We start from the raw sequence: 18,820 nt of genomic DNA, 5'->3' as shown, positions 1-18,820 counted from the left end.
GTTCTGTACAATAAACTGTACGAACAATTAACCTGCCATGAAATATATGTGAAGCGTTGATGATGTGACACCTGAATAGGGCAACGCCAGGGTGATGTAAGTGAAAACTGGAACCTGTCCCAAGCATACTTACCTGGCACAGGCTTTACAGTGATCCGCAAGGCTGTGGGCCCGGGGCGAGACCTTTCCATTGCACCTCGGTTTGGTTGACCCCTGCGATCGTCCCAAATGTGGACGACTCGGGTGCGCAATTTATAAGTGTGGGGGACTGCGTTCGCGCTCTCCCCTTGAAAATCAACCCCAAAAATAGATATTTTCAGTTGACACTTCCCCCACTTCCAAATCACTTGAAGATGATTGTTTTCCCGTGTGTGTATGTGCAAACTATGTGTTTTTAATGCGCATGTGTTAATCTGTTTGCTGTGGCAAAAGTATATGTTTAAAGCAAGTCTGAGTTTGATGTATTTCAGATGGGATCGCTTTGTCAGCCAGTTGTTGTGTTTGGACTGTCAAGTTGTCTCCCCTGCGTCCCGGATCAGAGATGCACGTGCATGCAGTCTAAATGGAAATAAATCCGTCTGTGTGTGTTTTTATCTATCAGTAATTTTTTCACAAAGTGAAGGTACTAATGGACTGTTCTGTACAATAAACTGTACGAACAATTAACCTGCCATGAAATATATGTGAAGCGTTGATGATGTGACACCTGAATAGGGCAACGCCAGGGTGATGTAAGTGAAAACTGGAACCTGTCCCAAGCATACTTACCTGGCACAGGCTTTACAGTGATCCGCAAGGCTGTGGGCCCGGGGCGAGACCTTTCCATTGCACCTCGGTTTGGTTGACCCCTGCGATCGTCCCAAATGTGGACGACTCGGGTGCGCAATTTATAAGTGTGGGGGACTGCGTTCGCGCTCTCCCCTTGAAAATCAACCCCAAAAATAGATATTTTCAGTTGACACTTCCCCCACTTCCAAATCACTTGAAGATGATTGTTTTCCCGTGTGTGTATGTGCAAACTATGTGTTTTTAATGCGCATGTGTTAATCTGTTTGCTGTGGCAAAAGTATATGTTTAAAGCAAGTCTGAGTTTGATGTATTTCAGATGGGATCGCTTTGTCAGCCAGTTGTTGTGTTTGGACTGTCAAGTTGTCTCCCCTGCGTCCCGGATCAGAGATGCACGTGCATGCAGTCTAAATGGAAATAAATCCGTCTGTGTGTGTTTTTATCTATCAGTAATTTTTTCACAAAGTGAAGGTACTAATGGACTGTTCTGTACAATAAACTGTACGAACAATTAACCTGCCATGAAATATATGTGAAGCGTTGATGATGTGACACCTGAATAGGGGCAACGCCAGGGTGATGTAAGTGAAAACTGGAACCTGTCCCAAGCATACTTACCTGGCACAGGCTTTACAGTGATCCGCAAGGCTGTGGGCCCGGGGCGAGACCTTTCCATTGCACCTCGGTTTGGTTGACCCCTGCGATCGTCCCAAATGTGGACGACTCGGGTGCGCAATTTATAAGTGTGGGGGACTGCGTTCGCGCTCTCCCCTTGAAAATCAACCCCAAAAATAGATATTTTCAGTTGACACTTCCCCCACTTCCAAATCACTTGAAGATGATTGTTTTCCCGTGTGTGTATGTGCAAACTATGTGTTTTTAATGCGCATGTGTTAATCTGTTTGCTGTGGCAAAAGTATATGTTTAAAGCAAGTCTGAGTTTGATGTATTTCAGATGGGATCGCTTTGTCAGCCAGTTGTTGTGTTTGGACTGTCAAGTTGTCTCCCCTGCGTCCCGGATCAGAGATGCACGTGCATGCAGTCTAAATGGAAATAAATCCGTCTGTGTGTGTTTTTATCTATCAGTAATTTTTTCACAAAGTGAAGGTACTAATGGACTGTTCTGTACAATAAACTGTACGAACAATTAACCTGCCATGAAATATATGTGAAGCGTTGATGATGTGACACCTGGATAGGGCAACGCCAGGGTGATGTAAGTGAAAACTGGAACCTGTCCCAAGCATACTTACCTGGCACAGGCTTTACAGTGATCCGCAAGGCTGTGGGCCCGGGGCGAGACCTTTCCATTGCACCTCGGTTTGGTTGACCCCTGCGATCGTCCCAAATGTGGACGACTCGGGTGCGCAATTTATAAGTGTGGGGGACTGCGTTCGCGCTCTCCCCTTGAAAATCAACCCCAAAAATAGATATTTTCAGTTGACACTTCCCCCACTTCCAAATCACTTGAAGATGATTGTTTTCCCGTGTGTGTATGTGCAAACTATGTGTTTTTAATGCGCATGTGTTAATCTGTTTGCTGTGGCAAAAGTATATGTTTAAAGCAAGTCTGAGTTTGATGTATTTCAGATGGGATCGCTTTGTCAGCCAGTTGTTGTGTTTGGACTGTCAAGTTGTCTCCCCTGCGTCCCGGATCAGAGATGCACGTGCATGCAGTCTAAATGGAAATAAATCCGTCTGTGTGTGTTTTTATCTATCAGTAATTTTTTCACAAAGTGAAGGTACTAATGGACTGTTCTGTACAATAAACTGTACGAACAATTAACCTGCCATGAAATATATGTGAAGCGTTGATGATGTGACACCTGAATAGGGCAACGCCAGGGTGATGTAAGTGAAAACTGGAACCTGTCCCAAGCATACTTACCTGGCACAGGCTTTACAGTGATCCGCAAGGCTGTGGGCCCGGGGCGAGACCTTTCCATTGCACCTCGGTTTGGTTGACCCCTGCGATCGTCCCAAATGTGGACGACTCGGGTGCGCAATTTATAAGTGTGGGGACTGCGTTCGCGCTCTCCCCTTGAAAATCAACCCCAAAAATAGATATTTTCAGTTGACACTTCCCCCACTTCCAAATCACTTGAAGATGATTGTTTTCCCGTGTGTGTATGTGCAAACTATGTGTTTTTAATGCGCATGTGTTAATCTGTTTGCTGTGGCAAAAGTATATGTTTAAAGCAAGTCTGAGTTTGATGTATTTCAGATGGGATCGCTTTGTCAGCCAGTTGTTGTGTTTGGACTGTCAAGTTGTCTCCCCTGCGTCCCGGATCAGAGATGCACGTGCATGCAGTCTAAATGGAAATAAATCCGTCTGTGTGTGTTTTTATCTATCAGTAATTTTTTCACAAAGTGAAGGTACTAATGGACTGTTCTGTACAATAAACTGTACGAACAATTAACCTGCCATGAAATATATGTGAAGCGTTGATGATGTGACACCTGAATAGGGCAACGCCAGGGTGATGTAAGTGAAAACTGGAACCTGTCCCAAGCATACTTACCTGGCACAGGCTTTACAGTGATCCGCAAGGCTGTGGGCCCGGGGCGAGACCTTTCCATTGCACCTCGGTTTGGTTGACCCCTGCGATCGTCCCAAATGTGGACGACTCGGGTGCGCAATTTATAAGTGTGGGGGACTGCGTTCGCGCTCTCCCCTTGAAAATCAACCCCAAAAATAGATATTTTCAGTTGACACTTCCCCCACTTCCAAATCACTTGAAGATGATTGTTTTCCCGTGTGTGTATGTGCAAACTATGTGTTTTTAATGCGCATGTGTTAATCTGTTTGCTGTGGCAAAAGTATATGTTTAAAGCAAGTCTGAGTTTGATGTATTTCAGATGGGATCGCTTTGTCAGCCAGTTGTTGTGTTTGGACTGTCAAGTTGTCTCCCCTGCGTCCCGGATCAGAGATGCACGTGCATGCAGTCTAAATGGAAATAAATCCGTCTGTGTGTGTTTTTATCTATCAGTAATTTTTTCACAAAGTGAAGGTACTAATGGACTGTTCTGTACAATAAACTGTACGAACAATTAACCTGCCATGAAATATATGTGAAGCGTTGATGATGTGACACCTGAATAGGGCAACGCCAGGGTGATGTAAGTGAAAACTGGAACCTGTCCCAAGCATACTTACCTGGCACAGGCTTTACAGTGATCCGCAAGGCTGTGGGCCCGGGGCGAGACCTTTCCATTGCACCTCGGTTTGGTTGACCCCTGCGATCGTCCCAAATGTGGACGACTCGGGTGCGCAATTTATAAGTGTGGGGGACTGCGTTCGCGCTCTCCCCTTGAAAATCAACCCCAAAAATAGATATTTTCAGTTGACACTTCCCCCACTTCCAAATCACTTGAAGATGATTGTTTTCCCGTGTGTGTATGTGCAAACTATGTGTTTTTAATGCGCATGTGTTAATCTGTTTGCTGTGGCAAAAGTATATGTTTAAAGCAAGTCTGAGTTTGATGTATTTCAGATGGGATCGCTTTGTCAGCCAGTTGTTGTGTTTGGACTGTCAAGTTGTCTCCCCTGCGTCCCGGATCAGAGATGCACGTGCATGCAGTCTAAATGGAAATAAATCCGTCTGTGTGTGTTTTTATCTATCAGTAATTTTTTCACAAAGTGAAGGTACTAATGGACTGTTCTGTACAATAAACTGTACGAACAATTAACCTGCCATGAAATATATGTGAAGCGTTGATGATGTGACACCTGAATAGGGCAACGCCAGGGTGATGTAAGTGAAAACTGGAACCTGTCCCAAGCATACTTACCTGGCACAGGCTTTACAGTGATCCGCAAGGCTGTGGGCCCGGGGCGAGACCTTTCCATTGCACCTCGGTTTGGTTGACCCCTGCGATCGTCCCAAATGTGGACGACTCGGGTGCGCAATTTATAAGTGTGGGGGACTGCGTTCGCGCTCTCCCCTTGAAAATCAACCCCAAAAATAGATATTTTCAGTTGACACTTCCCCCACTTCCAAATCACTTGAAGATGATTGTTTTCCCGTGTGTGTATGTGCAAACTATGTGTTTTTAATGCGCATGTGTTAATCTGTTTGCTGTGGCAAAAGTATATGTTTAAAGCAAGTCTGAGTTTGATGTATTTCAGATGGGATCGCTTTGTCAGCCAGTTGTTGTGTTTGGACTGTCAAGTTGTCTCCCCTGCGTCCCGGATCAGAGATGCACGTGCATGCAGTCTAAATGGAAATAAATCCGTCTGTGTGTGTTTTTATCTATCAGTAATTTTTTCACAAAGTGAAGGTACTAATGGACTGTTCTGTACAATAAACTGTACGAACAATTAACCTGCCATGAAATATATGTGAAGCGTTGATGATGTGACACCTGAATAGGGCAACGCCAGGGTGATGTAAGTGAAAACTGGAACCTGTCCCAAGCATACTTACCTGGCACAGGCTTTACAGTGATCCGCAAGGCTGTGGGCCCGGGGCGAGACCTTTCCATTGCACCTCGGTTTGGTTGACCCCTGCGATCGTCCCAAATGTGGACGACTCGGGTGCGCAATTTATAAGTGTGGGGGACTGCGTTCGCGCTCTCCCCTTGAAAATCAACCCCAAAAATAGATATTTTCAGTTGACACTTCCCCCACTTCCAAATCACTTGAAGATGATTGTTTTCCCGTGTGTGTATGTGCAAACTATGTGTTTTTAATGCGCATGTGTTAATCTGTTTGCTGTGGCAAAAGTATATGTTTAAAGCAAGTCTGAGTTTGATGTATTTCAGATGGGATCGCTTTGTCAGCCAGTTGTTGTGTTTGGACTGTCAAGTTGTCTCCCCTGCGTCCCGGATCAGAGATGCACGTGCATGCAGTCTAAATGGAAATAAATCCGTCTGTGTGTGTTTTTATCTATCAGTAATTTTTTCACAAAGTGAAGGTACTAATGGACTGTTCTGTACAATAAACTGTACGAACAATTAACCTGCCATGAAATATATGTGAAGCGTTGATGATGTGACACCTGAATAGGGCAACGCCAGGGTGATGTAAGTGAAAACTGGAACCTGTCCCAAGCATACTTACCTGGCACAGGCTTTACAGTGATCCGCAAGGCTGTGGGCCCGGGGCGAGACCTTTCCATTGCACCTCGGTTTGGTTGACCCCTGCGATCGTCCCAAATGTGGACGACTCGGGTGCGCAATTTATAAGTGTGGGGGACTGCGTTCGCGCTCTCCCCTTGAAAATCAACCCCAAAAATAGATATTTTCAGTTGACACTTCCCCCACTTCCAAATCACTTGAAGATGATTGTTTTCCCGTGTGTGTATGTGCAAACTATGTGTTTTTAATGCGCATGTGTTAATCTGTTTGCTGTGGCAAAAGTATATGTTTAAAGCAAGTCTGAGTTTGATGTATTTCAGATGGGATCGCTTTGTCAGCCAGTTGTTGTGTTTGGACTGTCAAGTTGTCTCCCCTGCGTCCCGGATCAGAGATGCACGTGCATGCAGTCTAAATGGAAATAAATCCGTCTGTGTGTGTTTTTATCTATCAGTAATTTTTTCACAAAGTGAAGGTACTAATGGACTGTTCTGTACAATAAACTGTACGAACAATTAACCTGCCATGAAATATATGTGAAGCGTTGATGATGTGACACCTGAATAGGGCAACGCCAGGGTGATGTAAGTGAAAACTGGAACCTGTCCCAAGCATACTTACCTGGCACAGGCTTTACAGTGATCCGCAAGGCTGTGGGCCCGGGGCGAGACCTTTCCATTGCACCTCGGTTTGGTTGACCCCTGCGATCGTCCCAAATGTGGACGACTCGGGTGCGCAATTTATAAGTGTGGGGGACTGCGTTCGCGCTCTCCCCTTGAAAATCAACCCCAAAAATAGATATTTTCAGTTGACACTTCCCCCACTTCCAAATCACTTGAAGATGATTGTTTTCCCGTGTGTGTATGTGCAAACTATGTGTTTTTAATGCGCATGTGTTAATCTGTTTGCTGTGGCAAAAGTATATGTTTAAAGCAAGTCTGAGTTTGATGTATTTCAGATGGGATCGCTTTGTCAGCCAGTTGTTGTGTTTGGACTGTCAAGTTGTCTCCCCTGCGTCCCGGATCAGAGATGCACGTGCATGCAGTCTAAATGGAAATAAATCCGTCTGTGTGTGTTTTTATCTATCAGTAATTTTTTCACAAAGTGAAGGTACTAATGGACTGTTCTGTACAATAAACTGTACGAACAATTAACCTGCCATGAAATATATGTGAAGCGTTGATGATGTGACACCTGAATAGGGCAACGCCAGGGTGATGTAAGTGAAAACTGGAACCTGTCCCAAGCATACTTACCTGGCACAGGCTTTACAGTGATCCGCAAGGCTGTGGGCCCGGGGCGAGACCTTTCCATTGCACCTCGGTTTGGTTGACCCCTGCGATCGTCCCAAATGTGGACGACTCGGGTGCGCAATTTATAAGTGTGGGGGACTGCGTTCGCGCTCTCCCCTTGAAAATCAACCCCAAAAATAGATATTTTCAGTTGACACTTCCCCCACTTCCAAATCACTTGAAGATGATTGTTTTCCCGTGTGTGTATGTGCAAACTATGTGTTTTTAATGCGCATGTGTTAATCTGTTTGCTGTGGCAAAAGTATATGTTTAAAGCAAGTCTGAGTTTGATGTATTTCAGATGGGATCGCTTTGTCAGCCAGTTGTTGTGTTTGGACTGTCAAGTTGTCTCCCCTGCGTCCCGGATCAGAGATGCACGTGCATGCAGTCTAAATGGAAATAAATCCGTCTGTGTGTGTTTTTATCTATCAGTAATTTTTTCACAAAGTGAAGGTACTAATGGACTGTTCTGTACAATAAACTGTACGAACAATTAACCTGCCATGAAATATATGTGAAGCGTTGATGATGTGACACCTGAATAGGGCAACGCCAGGGTGATGTAAGTGAAAACTGGAACCTGTCCCAAGCATACTTACCTGGCACAGGCTTTACAGTGATCCGCAAGGCTGTGGGCCCGGGGCGAGACCTTTCCATTGCACCTCGGTTTGGTTGACCCCTGCGATCGTCCCAAATGTGGACGACTCGGGTGCGCAATTTATAAGTGTGGGGGACTGCGTTCGCGCTCTCCCCTTGAAAATCAACCCCAAAAATAGATATTTTCAGTTGACACTTCCCCCACTTCCAAATCACTTGAAGATGATTGTTTTCCCGTGTGTGTATGTGCAAACTATGTGTTTTTAATGCGCATGTGTTAATCTGTTTGCTGTGGCAAAAGTATATGTTTAAAGCAAGTCTGAGTTTGATGTATTTCAGATGGGATCGCTTTGTCAGCCAGTTGTTGTGTTTGGACTGTCAAGTTGTCTCCCCTGCGTCCCGGATCAGAGATGCACGTGCATGCAGTCTAAATGGAAATAAATCCGTCTGTGTGTGTTTTTATCTATCAGTAATTTTTTCACAAAGTGAAGGTACTAATGGACTGTTCTGTACAATAAACTGTACGAACAATTAACCTGCCATGAAATATATGTGAAGCGTTGATGATGTGACACCTGAATAGGGCAACGCCAGGGTGATGTAAGTGAAAACTGGAACCTGTCCCAAGCATACTTACCTGGCACAGGCTTTACAGTGATCCGCAAGGCTGTGGGCCCGGGGCGAGACCTTTCCATTGCACCTCGGTTTGGTTGACCCCTGCGATCGTCCCAAATGTGGACGACTCGGGTGCGCAATTTATAAGTGTGGGGGACTGCGTTCGCGCTCTCCCCTTGAAAATCAACCCCAAAAATAGATATTTTCAGTTGACACTTCCCCCACTTCCAAATCACTTGAAGATGATTGTTTTCCCGTGTGTGTATGTGCAAACTATGTGTTTTTAATGCGCATGTGTTAATCTGTTTGCTGTGGCAAAAGTATATGTTTAAAGCAAGTCTGAGTTTGATGTATTTCAGATGGGATCGCTTTGTCAGCCAGTTGTTGTGTTTGGACTGTCAAGTTGTCTCCCCTGCGTCCCGGATCAGAGATGCACGTGCATGCAGTCTAAATGGAAATAAATCCGTCTGTGTGTGTTTTTATCTATCAGTAATTTTTTCACAAAGTGAAGGTACTAATGGACTGTTCTGTACAATAAACTGTACGAACAATTAACCTGCCATGAAATATATGTGAAGCGTTGATGATGTGACACCTGAATAGGGCAACGCCAGGGTGATGTAAGTGAAAACTGGAACCTGTCCCAAGCATACTTACCTGGCACAGGCTTTACAGTGATCCGCAAGGCTGTGGGCCCGGGGCGAGACCTTTCCATTGCACCTCGGTTTGGTTGACCCCTGCGATCGTCCCAAATGTGGACGACTCGGGTGCGCAATTTATAAGTGTGGGGGACTGCGTTCGCGCTCTCCCCTTGAAAATCAACCCCAAAAATAGATATTTTCAGTTGACACTTCCCCCACTTCCAAATCACTTGAAGATGATTGTTTTCCCGTGTGTGTATGTGCAAACTATGTGTTTTTAATGCGCATGTGTTAATCTGTTTGCTGTGGCAAAAGTATATGTTTAAAGCAAGTCTGAGTTTGATGTATTTCAGATGGGATCGCTTTGTCAGCCAGTTGTTGTGTTTGGACTGTCAAGTTGTCTCCCCTGCGTCCCGGATCAGAGATGCACGTGCATGCAGTCTAAATGGAAATAAATCCGTCTGTGTGTGTTTTTATCTATCAGTAATTTTTTCACAAAGTGAAGGTACTAATGGACTGTTCTGTACAATAAACTGTACGAACAATTAACCTGCCATGAAATATATGTGAAGCGTTGATGATGTGACACCTGAATAGGGCAACGCCAGGGTGATGTAAGTGAAAACTGGAACCTGTCCCAAGCATACTTACCTGGCACAGGCTTTACAGTGATCCGCAAGGCTGTGGGCCCGGGGCGAGACCTTTCCATTGCACCTCGGTTTGGTTGACCCCTGCGATCGTCCCAAATGTGGACGACTCGGGTGCGCAATTTATAAGTGTGGGGGACTGCGTTCGCGCTCTCCCCTTGAAAATCAACCCCAAAAATAGATATTTTCAGTTGACACTTCCCCCACTTCCAAATCACTTGAAGATGATTGTTTTCCCGTGTGTGTATGTGCAAACTATGTGTTTTTAATGCGCATGTGTTAATCTGTTTGCTGTGGCAAAAGTATATGTTTAAAGCAAGTCTGAGTTTGATGTATTTCAGATGGGATCGCTTTGTCAGCCAGTTGTTGTGTTTGGACTGTCAAGTTGTCTCCCCTGCGTCCCGGATCAGAGATGCACGTGCATGCAGTCTAAATGGAAATAAATCCGTCTGTGTGTGTTTTTATCTATCAGTAATTTTTTCACAAAGTGAAGGTACTAATGGACTGTTCTGTACAATAAACTGTACGAACAATTAACCTGCCATGAAATATATGTGAAGCGTTGATGATGTGACACCTGAATAGGGCAACGCCAGGGTGATGTAAGTGAAAACTGGAACCTGTCCCAAGCATACTTACCTGGCACAGGCTTTACAGTGATCCGCAAGGCTGTGGGCCCGGGGCGAGACCTTTCCATTGCACCTCGGTTTGGTTGACCCCTGCGATCGTCCCAAATGTGGACGACTCGGGTGCGCAATTTATAAGTGTGGGGGACTGCGTTCGCGCTCTCCCCTTGAAAATCAACCCCAAAAATAGATATTTTCAGTTGACACTTCCCCCACTTCCAAATCACTTGAAGATGATTGTTTTCCCGTGTGTGTATGTGCAAACTATGTGTTTTTAATGCGCATGTGTTAATCTGTTTGCTGTGGCAAAAGTATATGTTTAAAGCAAGTCTGAGTTTGATGTATTTCAGATGGGATCGCTTTGTCAGCCAGTTGTTGTGTTTGGACTGTCAAGTTGTCTCCCCTGCGTCCCGGATCAGAGATGCACGTGCATGCAGTCTAAATGGAAATAAATCCGTCTGTGTGTGTTTTTATCTATCAGTAATTTTTTCACAAAGTGAAGGTACTAATGGACTGTTCTGTACAATAAACTGTACGAACAATTAACCTGCCATGAAATATATGTGAAGCGTTGATGATGTGACACCTGAATAGGGCAACGCCAGGGTGATGTAAGTGAAAACTGGAACCTGTCCCAAGCATACTTACCTGGCACAGGCTTTACAGTGATCCGCAAGGCTGTGGGCCCGGGGCGAGACCTTTCCATTGCACCTCGGTTTGGTTGACCCCTGCGATCGTCCCAAATGTGGACGACTCGGGTGCGCAATTTATAAGTGTGGGGGACTGCGTTCGCGCTCTCCCCTTGAAAATCAACCCCAAAAATAGATATTTTCAGTTGACACTTCCCCCACTTCCAAATCACTTGAAGATGATTGTTTTCCCGTGTGTGTATGTGCAAACTATGTGTTTTTAATGCGCATGTGTTAATCTGTTTGCTGTGGCAAAAGTATATGTTTAAAGCAAGTCTGAGTTTGATGTATTTCAGATGGGATCGCTTTGTCAGCCAGTTGTTGTGTTTGGACTGTCAAGTTGTCTCCCCTGCGTCCCGGATCAGAGATGCACGTGCATGCAGTCTAAATGGAAATAAATCCGTCTGTGTGTGTTTTTATCTATCAGTAATTTTTTCACAAAGTGAAGGTACTAATGGACTGTTCTGTACAATAAACTGTACGAACAATTAACCTGCCATGAAATATATGTGAAGCGTTGATGATGTGACACCTGAATAGGGCAACGCCAGGGTGATGTAAGTGAAAACTGGAACCTGTCCCAAGCATACTTACCTGGCACAGGCTTTACAGTGATCCGCAAGGCTGTGGGCCCGGGGCGAGACCTTTCCATTGCACCTCGGTTTGGTTGACCCCTGCGATCGTCCCAAATGTGGACGACTCGGGTGCGCAATTTATAAGTGTGGGGGACTGCGTTCGCGCTCTCCCCTTGAAAATCAACCCCAAAAATAGATATTTTCAGTTGACACTTCCCCCACTTCCAAATCACTTGAAGATGATTGTTTTCCCGTGTGTGTATGTGCAAACTATGTGTTTTTAATGCGCATGTGTTAATCTGTTTGCTGTGGCAAAAGTATATGTTTAAAGCAAGTCTGAGTTTGATGTATTTCAGATGGGATCGCTTTGTCAGCCAGTTGTTGTGTTTGGACTGTCAAGTTGTCTCCCCTGCGTCCCGGATCAGAGATGCACGTGCATGCAGTCTAAATGGAAATAAATCCGTCTGTGTGTGTTTTTATCTATCAGTAATTTTTTCACAAAGTGAAGGTACTAATGGACTGTTCTGTACAATAAACTGTACGAACAATTAACCTGCCATGAAATATATGTGAAGCGTTGATGATGTGACACCTGAATAGGGCAACGCCAGGGTGATGTAAGTGAAAACTGGAACCTGTCCCAAGCATACTTACCTGGCACAGGCTTTACAGTGATCCGCAAGGCTGTGGGCCCGGGGCGAGACCTTTCCATTGCACCTCGGTTTGGTTGACCCCTGCGATCGTCCCAAATGTGGACGACTCGGGTGCGCAATTTATAAGTGTGGGGGACTGCGTTCGCGCTCTCCCCTTGAAAATCAACCCCAAAAATAGATATTTTCAGTTGACACTTCCCCCACTTCCAAATCACTTGAAGATGATTGTTTTCCCGTGTGTGTATGTGCAAACTATGTGTTTTTAATGCGCATGTGTTAATCTGTTTGCTGTGGCAAAAGTATATGTTTAAAGCAAGTCTGAGTTTGATGTATTTCAGATGGGATCGCTTTGTCAGCCAGTTGTTGTGTTTGGACTGTCAAGTTGTCTCCCCTGCGTCCCGGATCAGAGATGCACGTGCATGCAGTCTAAATGGAAATAAATCCGTCTGTGTGTGTTTTTATCTATCAGTAATTTTTTCACAAAGTGAAGGTACTAATGGACTGTTCTGTACAATAAACTGTACGAACAATTAACCTGCCATGAAATATATGTGAAGCGTTGATGATGTGACACCTGAATAGGGCAACGCCAGGGTGATGTAAGTGAAAACTGGAACCTGTCCCAAGCATACTTACCTGGCACAGGCTTTACAGTGATCCGCAAGGCTGTGGGCCCGGGGCGAGACCTTTCCATTGCACCTCGGTTTGGTTGACCCCTGCGATCGTCCCAAATGTGGACGACTCGGGTGCGCAATTTATAAGTGTGGGGGACTGCGTTCGCGCTCTCCCCTTGAAAATCAACCCCAAAAATAGATATTTTCAGTTGACACTTCCCCCACTTCCAAATCACTTGAAGATGATTGTTTTCCCGTGTGTGTATGTGCAAACTATGTGTTTTTAATGCGCATGTGTTAATCTGTTTGCTGTGGCAAAAGTATATGTTTAAAGCAAGTCTGAGTTTGATGTATTTCAGATGGGATCGCTTTGTCAGCCAGTTGTTGTGTTTGGACTGTCAAGTTGTCTCCCCTGCGTCCCGGATCAGAGATGCACGTGCATGCAGTCTAAATGGAAATAAATCCGTCTGTGTGTGTTTTTATCTATCAGTAATTTTTTCACAAAGTGAAGGTACTAATGGACTGTTCTGTACAATAAACTGTACGAACAATTAACCTGCCATGAAATATATGTGAAGCGTTGATGATGTGACACCTGAATAGGGCAACGCCAGGGTGATGTAAGTGAAAACTGGAACCTGTCCCAAGCATACTTACCTGGCACAGGCTTTACAGTGATCCGCAAGGCTGTGGGCCCGGGGCGAGACCTTTCCATTGCACCTCGGTTTGGTTGACCCCTGCGATCGTCCCAAATGTGGACGACTCGGGTGCGCAATTTATAAGTGTGGGGGACTGCGTTCGCGCTCTCCCCTTGAAAATCAACCCCAAAAATAGATATTTTCAGTTGACACTTCCCCCACTTCCAAATCACTTGAAGATGATTGTTTTCCCGTGTGTGTATGTGCAAACTATGTGTTTTTAATGCGCATGTGTTAATCTGTTTGCTGTGGCAAAAGTATATGTTTAAAGCAAGTCTGAGTTTGATGTATTTCAGATGGGATCGCTTTGTCAGCCAGTTGTTGTGTTTGGACTGTCAAGTTGTCTCCCCTGCGTCCCGGATCAGAGATGCACGTGCATGCAGTCTAAATGGAAATAAATCCGTCTGTGTGTGTTTTTATCTATCAGTAATTTTTTCACAAAGTGAAGGTACTAATGGACTGTTCTGTACAATAAACTGTACGAACAATTAACCTGCCATGAAATATATGTGAAGCGTTGATGATGTGACACCTGAATAGGGCAACGCCAGGGTGATGTAAGTGAAAACTGGAACCTGTCCCAAGCATACTTACCTGGCACAGGCTTTACAGTGATCCGCAAGGCTGTGGGCCCGGGGCGAGACCTTTCCATTGCACCTCGGTTTGGTTGACCCCTGCGATCGTCCCAAATGTGGACGACTCGGGTGCGCAATTTATAAGTGTGGGGGACTGCGTTCGCGCTCTCCCCTTGAAAATCAACCCCAAAAATAGATATTTTCAGTTGACACTTCCCCCACTTCCAAATCACTTGAAGATGATTGTTTTCCCGTGTGTGTATGTGCAAACTATGTGTTTTTAATGCGCATGTGTTAATCTGTTTGCTGTGGCAAAAGTATATGTTTAAAGCAAGTCTGAGTTTGATGTATTTCAGATGGGATCGCTTTGTCAGCCAGTTGTTGTGTTTGGACTGTCAAGTTGTCTCCCCTGCGTCCCGGATCAGAGATGCACGTGCATGCAGTCTAAATGGAAATAAATCCGTCTGTGTGTGTTTTTATCTATCAGTAATTTTTTCACAAAGTGAAGGTACTAATGGACTGTTCTGTACAATAAACTGTACGAACAATTAACCTGCCATGAAATATATGTGAAGCGTTGATGATGTGACACCTGAATAGGGCAACGCCAGGGTGATGTAAGTGAAAACTGGAACCTGTCCCAAGCATACTTACCTGGCACAGGCTTTACAGTGATCCGCAAGGCTGTGGGCCCGGGGCGAGACCTTTCCATTGCACCTCGGTTTGGTTGACCCCTGCGATCGTCCCAAATGTGGACGACTCGGGTGCGCAATTTATAAGTGTGGGGGACTGCGTTCGCGCTCTCCCCTTGAAAATCAACCCCAAAAATAGATATTTTCAGTTGACACTTCCCCCACTTCCAAATCACTTGAAGATGATTGTTTTCCCGTGTGTGTATGTGCAAACTATGTGTTTTTAATGCGCATGTGTTAATCTGTTTGCTGTGGCAAAAGTATATGTTTAAAGCAAGTCTGAGTTTGATGTATTTCAGATGGGATCGCTTTGTCAGCCAGTTGTTGTGTTTGGACTGTCAAGTTGTCTCCCCTGCGTCCCGGATCAGAGATGCACGTGCATGCAGTCTAAATGGAAATAAATCCGTCTGTGTGTGTTTTTATCTATCAGTAATTTTTTCACAAAGTGAAGGTACTAATGGACTGTTCAGTACAATAAACTGTACGAACAATTAACCTGCCATGAAATATATGTGAAGCGTTGATGATGTGACACCTGAATAGGGCAACGCCAGGGTGATGTAAGTGAAAACTGGAACCTGTCCCAAGCATACTTACCTGGCACAGGCTTTACAGTGATCCGCAAGGCTGTGGGCCCGGGGCGAGACCTTTCCATTGCACCTCGGTTTGGTTGACCCCTGCGATCGTCCCAAATGTGGACGACTCGGGTGCGCAATTTATAAGTGTGGGGGACTGCGTTCGCGCTCTCCCCTTGAAAATCAACCCCAAAAATAGATATTTTCAGTTGACACTTCCCCCACTTCCAAATCACTTGAAGATGATTGTTTTCCCGTGTGTGTATGTGCAAACTATGTGTTTTTAATGCGCATGTGTTAATCTGTTTGCTGTGGCAAAAGTATATGTTTAAAGCAAGTCTGAGTTTGATGTATTTCAGATGGGATCGCTTTGTCAGCCAGTTGTTGTGTTTGGACTGTCAAGTTGTCTCCCCTGCGTCCCGGATCAGAGATGCACGTGCATGCAGTCTAAATGGAAATAAATCCGTCTGTGTGTGTTTTTATCTATCAGTAATTTTTTCACAAAGTGAAGGTACTAATGGACTGTTCTGTACAATAAACTGTACGAACAATTAACCTGCCATGAAATATATGTGAAGCGTTGATGATGTGACACCTGAATAGGGCAACGCCAGGGTGATGTAAGTGAAAACTGGAACCTGTCCCAAGCATACTTACCTGGCACAGGCTTTACAGTGATCCGCAAGGCTGTGGGCCCGGGGCGAGACCTTTCCATTGCACCTCGGTTTGGTTGACCCCTGCGATCGTCCCAAATGTGGACGACTCGGGTGCGCAATTTATAAGTGTGGGGGACTGCGTTCGCGCTCTCCCCTTGAAAATCAACCCCAAAAATAGATATTTTCAGTTGACACTTCCCCCACTTCCAAATCACTTGAAGATGATTGTTTTCCCGTGTGTGTATGTGCAAACTATGTGTTTTTAATGCGCATGTGTTAATCTGTTTGCTGTGGCAAAAGTATATGTTTAAAGCAAGTCTGAGTTTGATGTATTTCAGATGGGATCGCTTTGTCAGCCAGTTGTTGTGTTTGGACTGTCAAGTTGTCTCCCCTGCGTCCCGGATCAGAGATGCACGTGCATGCAGTCTAAATGGAAATAAATCCGTCTGTGTGTGTTTTTATCTATCAGTAATTTTTTCACAAAGTGAAGGTACTAATGGACTGTTCTGTACAATAAACTGTACGAACAATTAACCTGCCATGAAATATATGTGAAGCGTTGATGATGTGACACCTGAATAGGGCAACGCCAGGGTGATGTAAGTGAAAACTGGAACCTGTCCCAAGCATACTTACCTGGCACAGGCTTTACAGTGATCCGCAAGGCTGTGGGCCCGGGGCGAGACCTTTCCATTGCACCTCGGTTTGGTTGACCCCTGCGATCGTCCCAAATGTGGACGACTCGGGTGCGCAATTTATAAGTGTGGGGGACTGCGTTCGCGCTCTCCCCTTGAAAATCAACCCCAAAAATAGATATTTTCAGTTGACACTTCCCCCACTTCCAAATCACTTGAAGATGATTGTTTTCCCGTGTGTGTATGTGCAAACTATGTGTTTTTAATGCGCATGTGTTAATCTGTTTGCTGTGGCAAAAGTATATGTTTAAAGCAAGTCTGAGTTTGATGTATTTCAGATGGGATCGCTTTGTCAGCCAGTTGTTGTGTTTGGACTGTCAAGTTGTCTCCCCTGCGTCCCGGATCAGAGATGCACGTGCATGCAGTCTAAATGGAAATAAATCCGTCTGTGTGTGTTTTTATCTATCAGTAATTTTTTCACAAAGTGAAGGTACTAATGGACTGTTCTGTACAATAAACTGTACGAACAATTAACCTGCCATGAAATATATGTGAAGCGTTGATGATGTGACACCTGAATAGGGCAACGCCAGGGTGATGTAAGTGAAAACTGGAACCTGTCCCAAGCATACTTACCTGGCACAGGCTTTACAGTGATCCGCAAGGCTGTGGGCCCGGGGCGAGACCTTTCCATTGCACCTCGGTTTGGTTGACCCCTGCGATCGTCCCAAATGTGGACGACTCGGGTGCGCAATTTATAAGTGTGGGGGACTGCGTTCGCGCTCTCCCCTTGAAAATCAACCCCAAAAATAGATATTTTCAGTTGACACTTCCCCCACTTCCAAATCACTTGAAGATGATTGTTTTCCCGTGTGTGTATGTGCAAACTATGTGTTTTTAATGCGCATGTGTTAATCTGTTTGCTGTGGCAAAAGTATATGTTTAAAGCAAGTCTGAGTTTGATGTATTTCAGATGGGATCGCTTTGTCAGCCAGTTGTTGTGTTTGGACTGTCAAGTTGTCTCCCCTGCGTCCCGGATCAGAGATGCACGTGCATGCAGTCTAAATGGAAATAAATCCGTCTGTGTGTGTTTTTATCTATCAGTAATTTTTTCACAAAGTGAAGGTACTAATGGACTGTTCTGTACAATAAACTGTACGAACAATTAACCTGCCATGAAATATATGTGAAGCGTTGATGATGTGACACCTGAATAGGGCAACGCCAGGGTGATGTAAGTGAAAACTGGAACCTGTCCCAAGCATACTTACCTGGCACAGGCTTTACAGTGATCCGCAAGGCTGTGGGCCCGGGGCGAGACCTTTCCATTGCACCTCGGTTTGGTTGACCCCTGCGATCGTCCCAAATGTGGACGACTCGGGTGCGCAATTTATAAGTGTGGGGGACTGCGTTCGCGCTCTCCCCTTGAAAATCAACCCCAAAAATAGATATTTTCAGTTGACACTTCCCCCACTTCCAAATCACTTGAAGATGATTGTTTTCCCGTGTGTGTATGTGCAAACTATGTGTTTTTAATGCGCATGTGTTAATCTGTTTGCTGTGGCAAAAGTATATGTTTAAAGCAAGTCTGAGTTTGATGTATTTCAGATGGGATCGCTTTGTCAGCCAGTTGTTGTGTTTGGACTGTCAAGTTGTCTCCCCTGCGTCCCGGATCAGAGATGCACGTGCATGCAGTCTAAATGGAAATAAATCCGTCTGTGTGTGTTTTTATCTATCAGTAATTTTTTCACAAAGTGAAGGTACTAATGGACTGTTCTGTACAATAAACTGTACGAACAATTAACCTGCCATGAAATATATGTGAAGCGTTGATGATGTGACACCTGAATAGGGCAACGCCAGGGTGATGTAAGTGAAAACTGGAACCTGTCCCAAGCATACTTACCTGGCACAGGCTTTACAGTGATCCGCAAGGCTGTGGGCCCGGGGCGAGACCTTTCCATTGCACCTCGGTTTGGTTGACCCCTGCGATCGTCCCAAATGTGGACGACTCGGGTGCGCAATTTATAAGTGTGGGGGACTGCGTTCGCGCTCTCCCCTTGAAAATCAACCCCAAAAATAGATATTTTCAGTTGACACTTCCCCCACTTCCAAATCACTTGAAGATGATTGTTTTCCCGTGTGTGTATGTGCAAACTATGTGTTTTTAATGCGCAT

At 44.9% G+C, this 18,820-nt stretch overlaps 30 non-coding genes across 30 annotated transcripts; all 30 read left to right on the top strand.

Annotated features, from left to right (window-relative positions):
* Nucleotides 1-125: 125 nt before the first annotated feature.
* Nucleotides 126-289, top strand: LOC137271232 (U1 spliceosomal RNA). Its single transcript, XR_010955813.1, has one exon. It is a non-coding gene; the product is annotated as a U1 spliceosomal RNA (small nuclear RNA).
* Nucleotides 290-760: 471 nt separating this feature from the next.
* On the top strand, nt 761-924 carry LOC137271231 (U1 spliceosomal RNA). Its single transcript, XR_010955812.1, has one exon. It is a non-coding gene; the product is annotated as a U1 spliceosomal RNA (small nuclear RNA).
* Nucleotides 925-1,396: 472 nt separating this feature from the next.
* LOC137271229 (U1 spliceosomal RNA) lies at nt 1,397-1,560 on the top strand. Its single transcript, XR_010955810.1, has one exon. It is a non-coding gene; the product is annotated as a U1 spliceosomal RNA (small nuclear RNA).
* Nucleotides 1,561-2,031: 471 nt separating this feature from the next.
* Nucleotides 2,032-2,195, top strand: LOC137271228 (U1 spliceosomal RNA). Its single transcript, XR_010955809.1, has one exon. It is a non-coding gene; the product is annotated as a U1 spliceosomal RNA (small nuclear RNA).
* Nucleotides 2,196-2,666: 471 nt separating this feature from the next.
* LOC137271235 (U1 spliceosomal RNA) lies at nt 2,667-2,829 on the top strand. Its single transcript, XR_010955815.1, has one exon. It is a non-coding gene; the product is annotated as a U1 spliceosomal RNA (small nuclear RNA).
* Nucleotides 2,830-3,300: 471 nt separating this feature from the next.
* LOC137271227 (U1 spliceosomal RNA) lies at nt 3,301-3,464 on the top strand. Its single transcript, XR_010955808.1, has one exon. It is a non-coding gene; the product is annotated as a U1 spliceosomal RNA (small nuclear RNA).
* A 471-nt stretch (nt 3,465-3,935) lies between these two features.
* Nucleotides 3,936-4,099, top strand: LOC137271226 (U1 spliceosomal RNA). The gene has a single exon (XR_010955807.1). It is a non-coding gene; the product is annotated as a U1 spliceosomal RNA (small nuclear RNA).
* A 471-nt stretch (nt 4,100-4,570) lies between these two features.
* LOC137271225 (U1 spliceosomal RNA) lies at nt 4,571-4,734 on the top strand. Its single transcript, XR_010955806.1, has one exon. It is a non-coding gene; the product is annotated as a U1 spliceosomal RNA (small nuclear RNA).
* Nucleotides 4,735-5,205: 471 nt separating this feature from the next.
* Nucleotides 5,206-5,369, top strand: LOC137271224 (U1 spliceosomal RNA). Its single transcript, XR_010955805.1, has one exon. It is a non-coding gene; the product is annotated as a U1 spliceosomal RNA (small nuclear RNA).
* A 471-nt stretch (nt 5,370-5,840) lies between these two features.
* Nucleotides 5,841-6,004, top strand: LOC137271222 (U1 spliceosomal RNA). Its single transcript, XR_010955804.1, has one exon. It is a non-coding gene; the product is annotated as a U1 spliceosomal RNA (small nuclear RNA).
* Nucleotides 6,005-6,475: 471 nt separating this feature from the next.
* Nucleotides 6,476-6,639, top strand: LOC137271221 (U1 spliceosomal RNA). The gene has a single exon (XR_010955803.1). It is a non-coding gene; the product is annotated as a U1 spliceosomal RNA (small nuclear RNA).
* A 471-nt stretch (nt 6,640-7,110) lies between these two features.
* Nucleotides 7,111-7,274, top strand: LOC137271220 (U1 spliceosomal RNA). Its single transcript, XR_010955802.1, has one exon. It is a non-coding gene; the product is annotated as a U1 spliceosomal RNA (small nuclear RNA).
* A 471-nt stretch (nt 7,275-7,745) lies between these two features.
* Nucleotides 7,746-7,909, top strand: LOC137271219 (U1 spliceosomal RNA). Its single transcript, XR_010955801.1, has one exon. It is a non-coding gene; the product is annotated as a U1 spliceosomal RNA (small nuclear RNA).
* Nucleotides 7,910-8,380: 471 nt separating this feature from the next.
* On the top strand, nt 8,381-8,544 carry LOC137271217 (U1 spliceosomal RNA). Its single transcript, XR_010955799.1, has one exon. It is a non-coding gene; the product is annotated as a U1 spliceosomal RNA (small nuclear RNA).
* Nucleotides 8,545-9,015: 471 nt separating this feature from the next.
* Nucleotides 9,016-9,179, top strand: LOC137271216 (U1 spliceosomal RNA). The gene has a single exon (XR_010955798.1). It is a non-coding gene; the product is annotated as a U1 spliceosomal RNA (small nuclear RNA).
* Nucleotides 9,180-9,650: 471 nt separating this feature from the next.
* Nucleotides 9,651-9,814, top strand: LOC137271215 (U1 spliceosomal RNA). Its single transcript, XR_010955797.1, has one exon. It is a non-coding gene; the product is annotated as a U1 spliceosomal RNA (small nuclear RNA).
* A 471-nt stretch (nt 9,815-10,285) lies between these two features.
* LOC137271214 (U1 spliceosomal RNA) lies at nt 10,286-10,449 on the top strand. The gene has a single exon (XR_010955796.1). It is a non-coding gene; the product is annotated as a U1 spliceosomal RNA (small nuclear RNA).
* Nucleotides 10,450-10,920: 471 nt separating this feature from the next.
* On the top strand, nt 10,921-11,084 carry LOC137271213 (U1 spliceosomal RNA). Its single transcript, XR_010955795.1, has one exon. It is a non-coding gene; the product is annotated as a U1 spliceosomal RNA (small nuclear RNA).
* Nucleotides 11,085-11,555: 471 nt separating this feature from the next.
* Nucleotides 11,556-11,719, top strand: LOC137271211 (U1 spliceosomal RNA). The gene has a single exon (XR_010955794.1). It is a non-coding gene; the product is annotated as a U1 spliceosomal RNA (small nuclear RNA).
* Nucleotides 11,720-12,190: 471 nt separating this feature from the next.
* Nucleotides 12,191-12,354, top strand: LOC137271210 (U1 spliceosomal RNA). Its single transcript, XR_010955793.1, has one exon. It is a non-coding gene; the product is annotated as a U1 spliceosomal RNA (small nuclear RNA).
* Nucleotides 12,355-12,825: 471 nt separating this feature from the next.
* Nucleotides 12,826-12,989, top strand: LOC137271209 (U1 spliceosomal RNA). Its single transcript, XR_010955792.1, has one exon. It is a non-coding gene; the product is annotated as a U1 spliceosomal RNA (small nuclear RNA).
* A 471-nt stretch (nt 12,990-13,460) lies between these two features.
* LOC137271208 (U1 spliceosomal RNA) lies at nt 13,461-13,624 on the top strand. Its single transcript, XR_010955791.1, has one exon. It is a non-coding gene; the product is annotated as a U1 spliceosomal RNA (small nuclear RNA).
* Nucleotides 13,625-14,095: 471 nt separating this feature from the next.
* LOC137271207 (U1 spliceosomal RNA) lies at nt 14,096-14,259 on the top strand. Its single transcript, XR_010955790.1, has one exon. It is a non-coding gene; the product is annotated as a U1 spliceosomal RNA (small nuclear RNA).
* Nucleotides 14,260-14,730: 471 nt separating this feature from the next.
* LOC137271205 (U1 spliceosomal RNA) lies at nt 14,731-14,894 on the top strand. Its single transcript, XR_010955788.1, has one exon. It is a non-coding gene; the product is annotated as a U1 spliceosomal RNA (small nuclear RNA).
* Nucleotides 14,895-15,365: 471 nt separating this feature from the next.
* LOC137271204 (U1 spliceosomal RNA) lies at nt 15,366-15,529 on the top strand. The gene has a single exon (XR_010955787.1). It is a non-coding gene; the product is annotated as a U1 spliceosomal RNA (small nuclear RNA).
* Nucleotides 15,530-16,000: 471 nt separating this feature from the next.
* LOC137271203 (U1 spliceosomal RNA) lies at nt 16,001-16,164 on the top strand. Its single transcript, XR_010955786.1, has one exon. It is a non-coding gene; the product is annotated as a U1 spliceosomal RNA (small nuclear RNA).
* A 471-nt stretch (nt 16,165-16,635) lies between these two features.
* On the top strand, nt 16,636-16,799 carry LOC137271202 (U1 spliceosomal RNA). The gene has a single exon (XR_010955785.1). It is a non-coding gene; the product is annotated as a U1 spliceosomal RNA (small nuclear RNA).
* A 471-nt stretch (nt 16,800-17,270) lies between these two features.
* Nucleotides 17,271-17,434, top strand: LOC137271200 (U1 spliceosomal RNA). The gene has a single exon (XR_010955784.1). It is a non-coding gene; the product is annotated as a U1 spliceosomal RNA (small nuclear RNA).
* A 471-nt stretch (nt 17,435-17,905) lies between these two features.
* On the top strand, nt 17,906-18,069 carry LOC137271199 (U1 spliceosomal RNA). Its single transcript, XR_010955783.1, has one exon. It is a non-coding gene; the product is annotated as a U1 spliceosomal RNA (small nuclear RNA).
* Nucleotides 18,070-18,540: 471 nt separating this feature from the next.
* On the top strand, nt 18,541-18,704 carry LOC137271198 (U1 spliceosomal RNA). The gene has a single exon (XR_010955782.1). It is a non-coding gene; the product is annotated as a U1 spliceosomal RNA (small nuclear RNA).
* Nucleotides 18,705-18,820: the final 116 nt, after the last annotated feature.

Source organism: Haliotis asinina, unplaced genomic scaffold (assembly GCF_037392515.1).
Source record: "Haliotis asinina isolate JCU_RB_2024 unplaced genomic scaffold, JCU_Hal_asi_v2 scaffold_110, whole genome shotgun sequence".
Lineage (NCBI taxonomy): Eukaryota > Metazoa > Mollusca > Gastropoda > Lepetellida > Haliotidae > Haliotis > Haliotis asinina.
This window is presented reverse-complemented; position numbering and strand designations above follow the sequence as displayed.